Here is an 8,620-nt window from a genome sequence, read left to right on the forward strand (position 1 = left end):
GGTCTCAGGGCATTCCCCACTAGAGGAAATTGCCATCCACTTTTCCTGACAGACAATTGGTGTCTGGAACGACTCGTTATTTCATCTGCGGTGAATCGGAGGACTGTATGGGACAGAGTCCCCCAGATTTATGTTTTTCGTCTTTTGTAGATTTTATTGATTTATTTTTAGAGAGAGAGGAAAGTGGGGAGAGAAAGAGAGGGAGAGAAACATCAATGCGGGAGAGATACATCAATTGGATGCCTCTTACACACCCCCAATCAGGGATCTGGCCCACAATCCAGGCCTGTGCCCAGACTGGGAATCAAACCGGTAACCCTTCAGTTCGCAGGTCGTCACTCAGTTTACTGAACCACAGGCAGGGCTCAACGGCATTTTTGTACACCAACAATGAACTATCAGGAAAAGAAATTAAAAAAAAAAGAAATCTTATTAACTATATCAACAAGAAAAATAAAGTACATAGGAATAAATTTAACCAGAGATGTAAAAGACCTGCACTCAGAAAACTACAGAACACTGAAGAAAGAAGTGGAGGAAGATACAAATAAATGGAAGCATATACCGTGTTCATGGATTGGAAAAATTGATATCATTAAAATTTCCATACTACCTAATGTATAGATTAAATGCAATTCCTATTAAAATACCAACGACATGTTTCACATTTCTAGAACAAGTATTTCAAAAGTTTATATGGAAGAAAAATAGACCCTAAATAACCTCAGCAATCTTGAGAAAGAATGACAAATTTGAAGGGATCACAATACCTGCTATCAAACTATACTACGAGGCCACTGTAATAAAAAATAGACTAATACTGGCACAAGAACAACCATATTGATCAATGGAACAGAATGAAGAGCCCAGAAATAAATACATGTCTCTATGGTTGATTAATATTAGAGAAAGGGGGCATGTGCGTACAGTGGAGGAAAGATAGTCTCTTCAGTAAACGATGTTGGAAGAACTGTACTGGCACGTGCAAAAAAATGAAACTAGATCACCAACTAACACCATACACTAGAATAAACTCAAGTGGATAAAAGACTTAAATATAAGTTGTGACACCATAAAGGTCTTAGTGGAAAACTTAGGTAGTAAAATATCAGATATACCACAAAGCAATATTTTAGTTGATATCTCTCCTAGGGCAAGGGAAATAAAGGAAAAGGTAAACAAATGAGACTACTCCCAATTAAAAAGCTTCTTCATGGCTAAAGAAACCATCCGCAAAGTGAAAAGGGAACCAACTGTATGGGGGAATATATTTGGCAATGACACATTGGAGAAGGGTTTACTCTCCAAAATATATAAAGAACTCATACAACTCAACACCAGGAAGATAAACAATCTAATTTTTTTTAAAAAGGAGCAAAGGATATGAATAGACACTTCTCCAAGGATGATATACAAATGACCCATAGATATATGAAAGGATGTTCAGTATCACTAGCCATCAGAGAGATGCAAATTAAAACCACAATGAGATACCACCTCACAACTGTCAGAATGGATCTCATTAATAACTCAGCAATCAAGAAGTGCTGGCAAGGATGTGGAGGTTAGGGAGCCCTAGTGCACTGTTAGTGGGAACGCAGGCTGGTACATCTGCTGCGGAAAGCAGTATGGATGGAGATACATCAAACAATCAAAAATAGAACTGCCTTTTGACCCAGAAATTCCACTGCTGGGAATGTACCCTAAGAATTGCAAAACACTAATTCAGAAGAACTTATGCACCCCAGATGTCCATAGCAGTGCTGTTTACAATAGCTACGTGCTCAAAATAGCCAAGTGCCCACCAGTAGACGAGTGGATTAAAAAATGTGGTATATTTACACAATGGAATACTACACATCAGAAAGAAAAAAGGAATTCCTACCTTTTGCAACAGCATGGATGGAACTGGAGGGCATTATGCTAAGTGAAATAAGCCAGGCAGTGAAAGACAAATACCATGTGATCTCATTTATAAAAGAAATCTAATGAACAAAATAAATTAATTAGCAAAATAGAACCAGGGACATGGAACAGACTGACAGCTTCCTTAGGGGAGGGGGAGAGGGGAATGGTAGAAAGAATGGGAAGGGACTAGTCAAAGAACATGTACAAATGACCCATGGATATGAAAAATGATGTGGGGATTTACTTTGGGAGTGGGGAGTGAACTAGGTGGAAGAAGGCAAAGGGGGACAACTGTAATAGAATAAACAATAATAATAAAAAAGAAACAATAATGATGAAAAAGGAATAGAGACAGAGATGTTGAGTTATAAAAGGCCAGATAGTGAGTTATAAAGAAATTAGAAAGGTAAGAAGGTCCATTGCCCTTCCCCAGAAAGGTAAGTGTGAATGGCAGCTATAAACTGGTGTGTTTCATTGGACTGGCCATTTTTCTTGGATAGCTTAAACAGATCTAATCCAGAAGATCTTCAAACAATGCCTCCTCGGCTCCATAGATTATCGCCATAAACCAGTAGTGTGAAATGTTAGAAGCCAAGTCTCCAAATTTTTTCCAAAGACTTTTTGGATGAAAGAATTATCTTTGGTTCTTTTTCAAAAATTTCTGGTCATTTTGTATACACATTCATTGGATGGTAATTTTATGGCATGCATTTTTATTTTCTTTAAACATTCCCTAAATAAAGCCTTTATATTGTATATAAAATACACACACACACACACACACACACACACACACACACACACACACACACTGTTTGGGGTTTGTTGTTGTTGTTTTAGGGTTTAAGTATATTTTATTGATTATTCTATTAGAGTTGTCCCAATTTTCCTTCCTTTATCCTCCTCTGCACTGTACCACCCCTGCCACCATCATTCCCTGTTCTTAGTTCATGTCCATGGGTCATACATATAAGTTTTTTGGCTTCTCCATTTCCTATACTCCTCTCAACTTCCCCCTGTCTATTTTGTATCTACCATTTATGCTTATTCTCTGTACATTTTGACCCATTCTCCCCTCTCTCCCTCCCCACTGATAACCCTCTATGTGATCTCCATTTCTGTGATTCTGTTCCTGTTTTGTTTGCTTAGTTTGTTTTTGTTTTTAGTTTCAGTTGTTGATAGTTGTGAGTTTGTTGTTATTTTACTATTTATAGTTTTGATCTTCTTTTTTCTTAGATAAGTCCTTTGAACATTTCATAGAATAAGGGCTTGGTGATGATGAACTCCTTTAACTTTATCTTATTTGAGAAGAACTTTATCAGCCCTTCCATTCTAAATGATAGCTTTGCTGGATAGAGTAACCTTGCATGTAGGTCCTTGCCTTTCATGACTTGGAAAACTTCTTTCCAGCCCCTTCTTGCCTGCAAGATTTCTTTTGAGAAATCAGTTGATAGTCTCATGGGAACCCCTTTGTAACTGTCTCTTTTTCTCTTGCTGCTTTTAAGATTCTCTCCTTATCTTTAATTTTGGATAATCTAATTTAATGTGCCTTGGTGTGTTCCTCCTTGATTCTAACTTTTTGGGGACTCTCTGAGCTTTGTGGCGTTCCTGGAAGTCTATTTCCTTTGCCAGATTTGGGAAGTTCCCCATTTCTTTTTCAAATAAATTTTCAATGTCTTGCCCTTCTTCTTCTCCTCCTGACACCCCTATGATTCAGATGTTGGAATGTTTAAGGTTGTCCCAGAGGTTCCTAAGCCTCTCCTCATTTTTTTGAATTCTTTCTTTATTCTGTTCCACTTGAATATTTATTTCTTCCTTTTGTTCAAAATCATTGATTTGAGTCTCAGTTTCTTTCTTTTCACTGTTGGTTTCCTGAATATTTTTTCTTCATTTCACTTTGCATAACCTTCACTTCTTCCTCTATTTTGTGACCATACTCAACCATTACTGTGAGTATCCTGATTACCAGTGTTTTGAAATCTGCATTTGACAGGTTGGCTATCTCCTCGTCGCTTAGTTCTTTTTCTGGAGTTTCAATCTTTTCTTTCATTTGGGTCATATTTCTTTGTCTTGATGTGCCTATTATATTGTAAGGGGTGAAACCTTAGGTATTTGACAGGGTGGGGCAACCCACTTGGCTGTATTGTGGGGAGGTGTCAGAGAGGGAACAATGGCACTTGCTTGGCTCTAGCCTCATTTTTATTCATTTCCCCCACTACTCACAAGAAAATGGGGCCCTTCTGGTGCTGATTCCCAGGTGAGTGGGCTTGTGTACATTCTAGGACCCTGTGGGTCTCTCCAAAGAGCTCTCCTGTGAAGCTGGGAGTTTCTCCCACCACTGAAATCCCCACAGCTTTTTGCAGCCAGAGGTTTTGCAGCTTTAGTTTCCCATGCTGAACCCTGGGCTGTGTTCTCTGTCTAGCTCCCCAGTTGTTCCTCCTGGCTTATTTGCATGCAAATGTGGGATCCCCCGGTCCACCATCACTGTCTTATTGTGCCAATCTGTTGCCTTGCCACACGTCCTCTCCATCCTGGCTGCCTGTCTCTGCCCCTCCTAGTCTGGATGAACGTTTCTTCTTCAATGCCTTGGTTGCTGAACTTCCATAGAGTTTGATTTTCTGGAAGTTCTGGTAGTTTTTTGTTTTTAAATTTATTTTTGTCCTACTTTTGGTTGTGCAAATAAGCAGAACATATCTACTTACCCCTCAATCTTGGCCAGAAGCCTGGTCTGTTGTGTTTTAAATATTTTTTTATTTATTTTTAGATTTTATTTATTTATTTTTAGAGAGAAGAAGGGAGGGAGAAGGAGAGGGAGGGAAACCTCAATGTGTTGGTGCATCTCACATGCCCCCTACCAGGGACCTGGCATGCAACCCAGGCATGTGACCTACATTGGGATTCGAACTGGTGACCCTTTAGTTTGCAGGTTGGTTCTCAATACACTGAGTCACACCAGCCAGTGCTATTGTGTTTTGTAATTCTCACTCATAATCTGTTGTTTCCTAGTTTTTTGTGTGTTTTTTTTGGCTGGTGCTTTGTTGTGACTGAATTTAATTTTGCAGAATAGTGTAGATCTACATTGTATTGCTGTCATCGACAGAAAATTGGCATCTCCTTCTGCCAGAAGACAAGGAGTGCTTAGAAAACCCATGACACTATAGACTTTTTCAATGGTGTAGAATTGACACTGAAGTCTCACTTTTATCTACTGCACCTTGCAAGGGCAAGACAATGAGATGCAGTTAGTTCCACAACTACAATGGACTCTTGCTCACAGAGCAATTCTGACTTTCATATTTTCTTGCCACTCACTTTTAGAAGGTTCTGTTTACTGGTTTGTTTGTATGTTTGTTTTTTCCATAAATCTCCTTTTGAACACTCCATTGGATTCATTATTTTCAGTAATCATGGTGGTGTTTCAAAAGTTAGTTTATTATAATTTATCTGTAATCTATTTTTATTTTTTCTTTTATTTTAAATTTATTTTTTATTGTTGTTCAACTACGGTTTTCTCCAATTTCCTGCCACCATTTTCCCCTGCACAACCCACACCCAACTCCTATCTTCAAACCATCACCTCTTCGGTTCTGTCCATGGGTCTGTAATACATGTTCCTTGACAATCCTTCCCATTCTTTTCCCCACATCCCCCTCACTTCCTTAATCTAGTGATTGTCAGTTTTGTTTTGTTTTTTATTTCAATGTTGATGGCTATATTTTGCTTCTTTGTGTGTTTTGTTGATTAGTTTGCACTTATAGGTGAGATCATATGGTATTTTTCTTTCACCGCTGGGCTTATTTTGCCTAGCATAATACTCTCCAGTTCCAAACATAGTGTTGCGAAGGGTAGACACTCTTTCTTCCTTACTGCTGCATAGTATTCCATTGTGTAAAAGTACCATAATTTTTTGACCCACTCATTTATTGTGGGTCACTTAGGTTGTTCCGATACTTGACTATTGTAAATTGTGCTGCTATGAACATTGGGATGCACAGATTCTTTTGAATTGGTGTTTCAGGATTTCTAGGGTGTAATCCCATCACTATAATACCTGGGTCAAAAGGCAGTTCCATTTTTATCTTTTTGAGGAACTTCCAAAATGTTTTTCACAGTGCCTGCATCACTCTCCATTCCCACCAATGGTGTATTAGGGTTCCCTTTTCTCCACAACCTCACCAGTACTTGTTTGTTGATTTGTTTATGATGGCCACTCTGACTCGTATAAAGTAGTATTTCATTGTGGTTTTGATATATGTCTCTCTGATGGATAGTGAAGCTGGGCTTCCTTTCATATGTCTCTGGGTCCTCTGTTTGTCCCCCTTGGAGAAGTGTCTATTCAGATCCTTTGCCCATTTTTTAATTGGACTGTTTGTTTTCCTGGAGTGGAGTCATGTGAGTTCTTTACACATTATGGAGATCAAACCACTGTCTGAAGTATCATTGGGAAATATATTTTCCCATACTGTTGGTTCTCTTTTTATTTGGCTAATGCTTTCTTTAGCTGTACAGAAGCATCTCACTTTGATGAAGTCCCATTTGTTTATTATTTACTTTATGTCCCTTGCTCTAGAAGACATATTGGTGAAAATATAGTTGCATGGAATATTTGAGATGTTCCTGCCTTTGTTCTCCTCTAGGACTTTTAAGATTTTGGAACTTATATTTAAGTCTTTTAGAATATTGAGTTTATTTTTGTGTATGGTATATTTTGGTGGTCGAATTTCATTTCTTTGCTTGTAATTGGGCCAGCTCTCCCAACACCATTTGTTGAAGACACTATTTTTCTCCATTTTATGCTTCTGCGCTTTTTCTCAAATATGAATTGACCATAGAGACATGGGCTTACTTCTGAGCCCTCTATTCTGTTCCACTGATCTATTTATCTGTTCTTGTGCCAGTGCCAGTCTGTTTTATTACAAAAGCCCTGTAATATAGTTTGATGCCATATATTGTGATCCCTCTTACTTTGTTCTTTCTCAAATTTACTGAGGCTATTCAAGGTTGTTTATCATTCCATATAAATTTTTGAAATGTTTGTTATATATCTGTGAAATATGTCAGTGGTATTTTATTGGGGATTACATTGAATCTATAAATTGCTTTGGGTATGATAGCCATTTTAATTACGTTAATTCTTCCAATCCATGAAAATGGTATATGCTTCCATTTATTTGTGTCTTCCTTAATTTCTTTCCTGTGTAGTTTTCTGACTGCAGGTCTTTTACCTCCGTGTTTAGGTTTATTCCTAGATACGTCATTTTTCTTGTTGCTATAGAAAATGAGATTATTTTTCCTAATTTCTGATTCTTTTTTTTCTCTGTGTCTCTCTTTACAGTTTTATTAAAGGATAATTCACATACCATCAAATTCATCCTTTTAAGAGTACAATTCTATATATTTTGGTATATTCACTGAGTTGCTCAACCATCATCACAGTCAATTTTGGAACATTTTCATCATTGTATCCATTAGAGTCACTTCTCTTTCTCTGCCTTCCTCAGACTTAGGCAGACACTAGTCCACTTTTGTCTCTATACATTTGCCTATTCTGGATATTTCACACAAATGGAACCATATCACACGTGGTCTTGTGAATGACTTCTTTCACCTAGCATAATGTTCTTAACTTTCATCCATTTTGTAGCTTGTTTCAATGTCTATTTCTCCTTTATTTGGCTAAGATCAAGTGTAGTATCTGTTCTTATCAGTTTAATTTCTGATTCTGATATTTCATTGCTGGTGTTCAAAAATGCCTTCGATTTCTAAATATTGATTTCGTATCTCACTCTTTTGTTAAACTTACTTATTAAATTGAGTAGTTTTTTCATGGAGTCTATACAGTTTTGTATCTACATTATCATGTCATATGTAAACAATGACAATTTTCCTCCCTCCTTTCCAATTTGGATGTCTTTTATTTTTTTTTCTTTTTTTTTTTTTTTTTGTCTAATTGCTGTGGCTAACACGTCTAATACTATGTTGAATAGAAGTGGTGACAGCGGAAATCCTTGCCTTTTTCCCGATCTTAGTAGGAAAGCTTTTAGTTTTTGCCTATTGAGTACGATGTTGCTTGTATTATTTCATATATGGCCTTTATTATGTTGCGGTATGAAACTTTTACTCCCACTTTGCTGAGTGTTTTTAACATAAATGGGGGTTGTGCCTTATTAAAAGGATTTTCCTCTTTTATTGTTATAATCATGTGATTTTTTACTTTCCTTTTGTTTATGTGAACTATTACATTTATTGATTTACAAATATTGTGTCATCCTTGCATCCCTGGATTGAATCGTAATTGATGATGGTGGATGATCTTTTTAAGGTGTTGCTGGATGTAATTTGGTAATATTTTGTTGAAGATTTTAGCGACTATGTTCATGAATGATATTGGTCTGTAGTTTTTGCTTTTTTTTTCTTTTTTTTTTACTTGTAGGGTCTTTATCTGGTTTGAGGATTAGGATGATGCTGTCCTCATTAAAAAAAAAAAAGTTCAGGAGACTTTCCTCTTCTTGGGTTTTCTGGAATAGTCTAAGAAGGACAGAGGTCAGCTTTTCCTTAAATGTTTTGTAAAATTATCCTTTGAAACTGTCCAGTCCAGGGTTTTTGTGTGACGGTAATATTTTTATTCCTACTTCTATTTCACCAGTTGTTATCAGCCTGCTGAGAATTTCTGCTTCTTCTATTTTCCATGTTGGAAGATTATGTTTTTCTA

At 37.0% G+C, this 8,620-nt stretch overlaps 1 pseudogene; it reads left to right on the forward strand.

Moving 5' to 3' along the window:
- Positions 1 to 7,567: 7,567 nt before the first annotated feature.
- On the forward strand, positions 7,568 to 7,664 carry LOC129082229 (uncharacterized; annotated as a pseudogene).
- The last annotated feature ends 956 nt before the right edge of the window (positions 7,665 to 8,620 follow it).

Source organism: Pteronotus mesoamericanus, unplaced genomic scaffold (assembly GCF_021234165.1).
Source record: "Pteronotus mesoamericanus isolate MK-2021 breed Mesoamerican mustached bat unplaced genomic scaffold, CSHL_Meso_final scaffold_12, whole genome shotgun sequence".
In the NCBI taxonomy this organism is placed as follows: domain Eukaryota; kingdom Metazoa; phylum Chordata; class Mammalia; order Chiroptera; family Mormoopidae; genus Pteronotus; species Pteronotus mesoamericanus.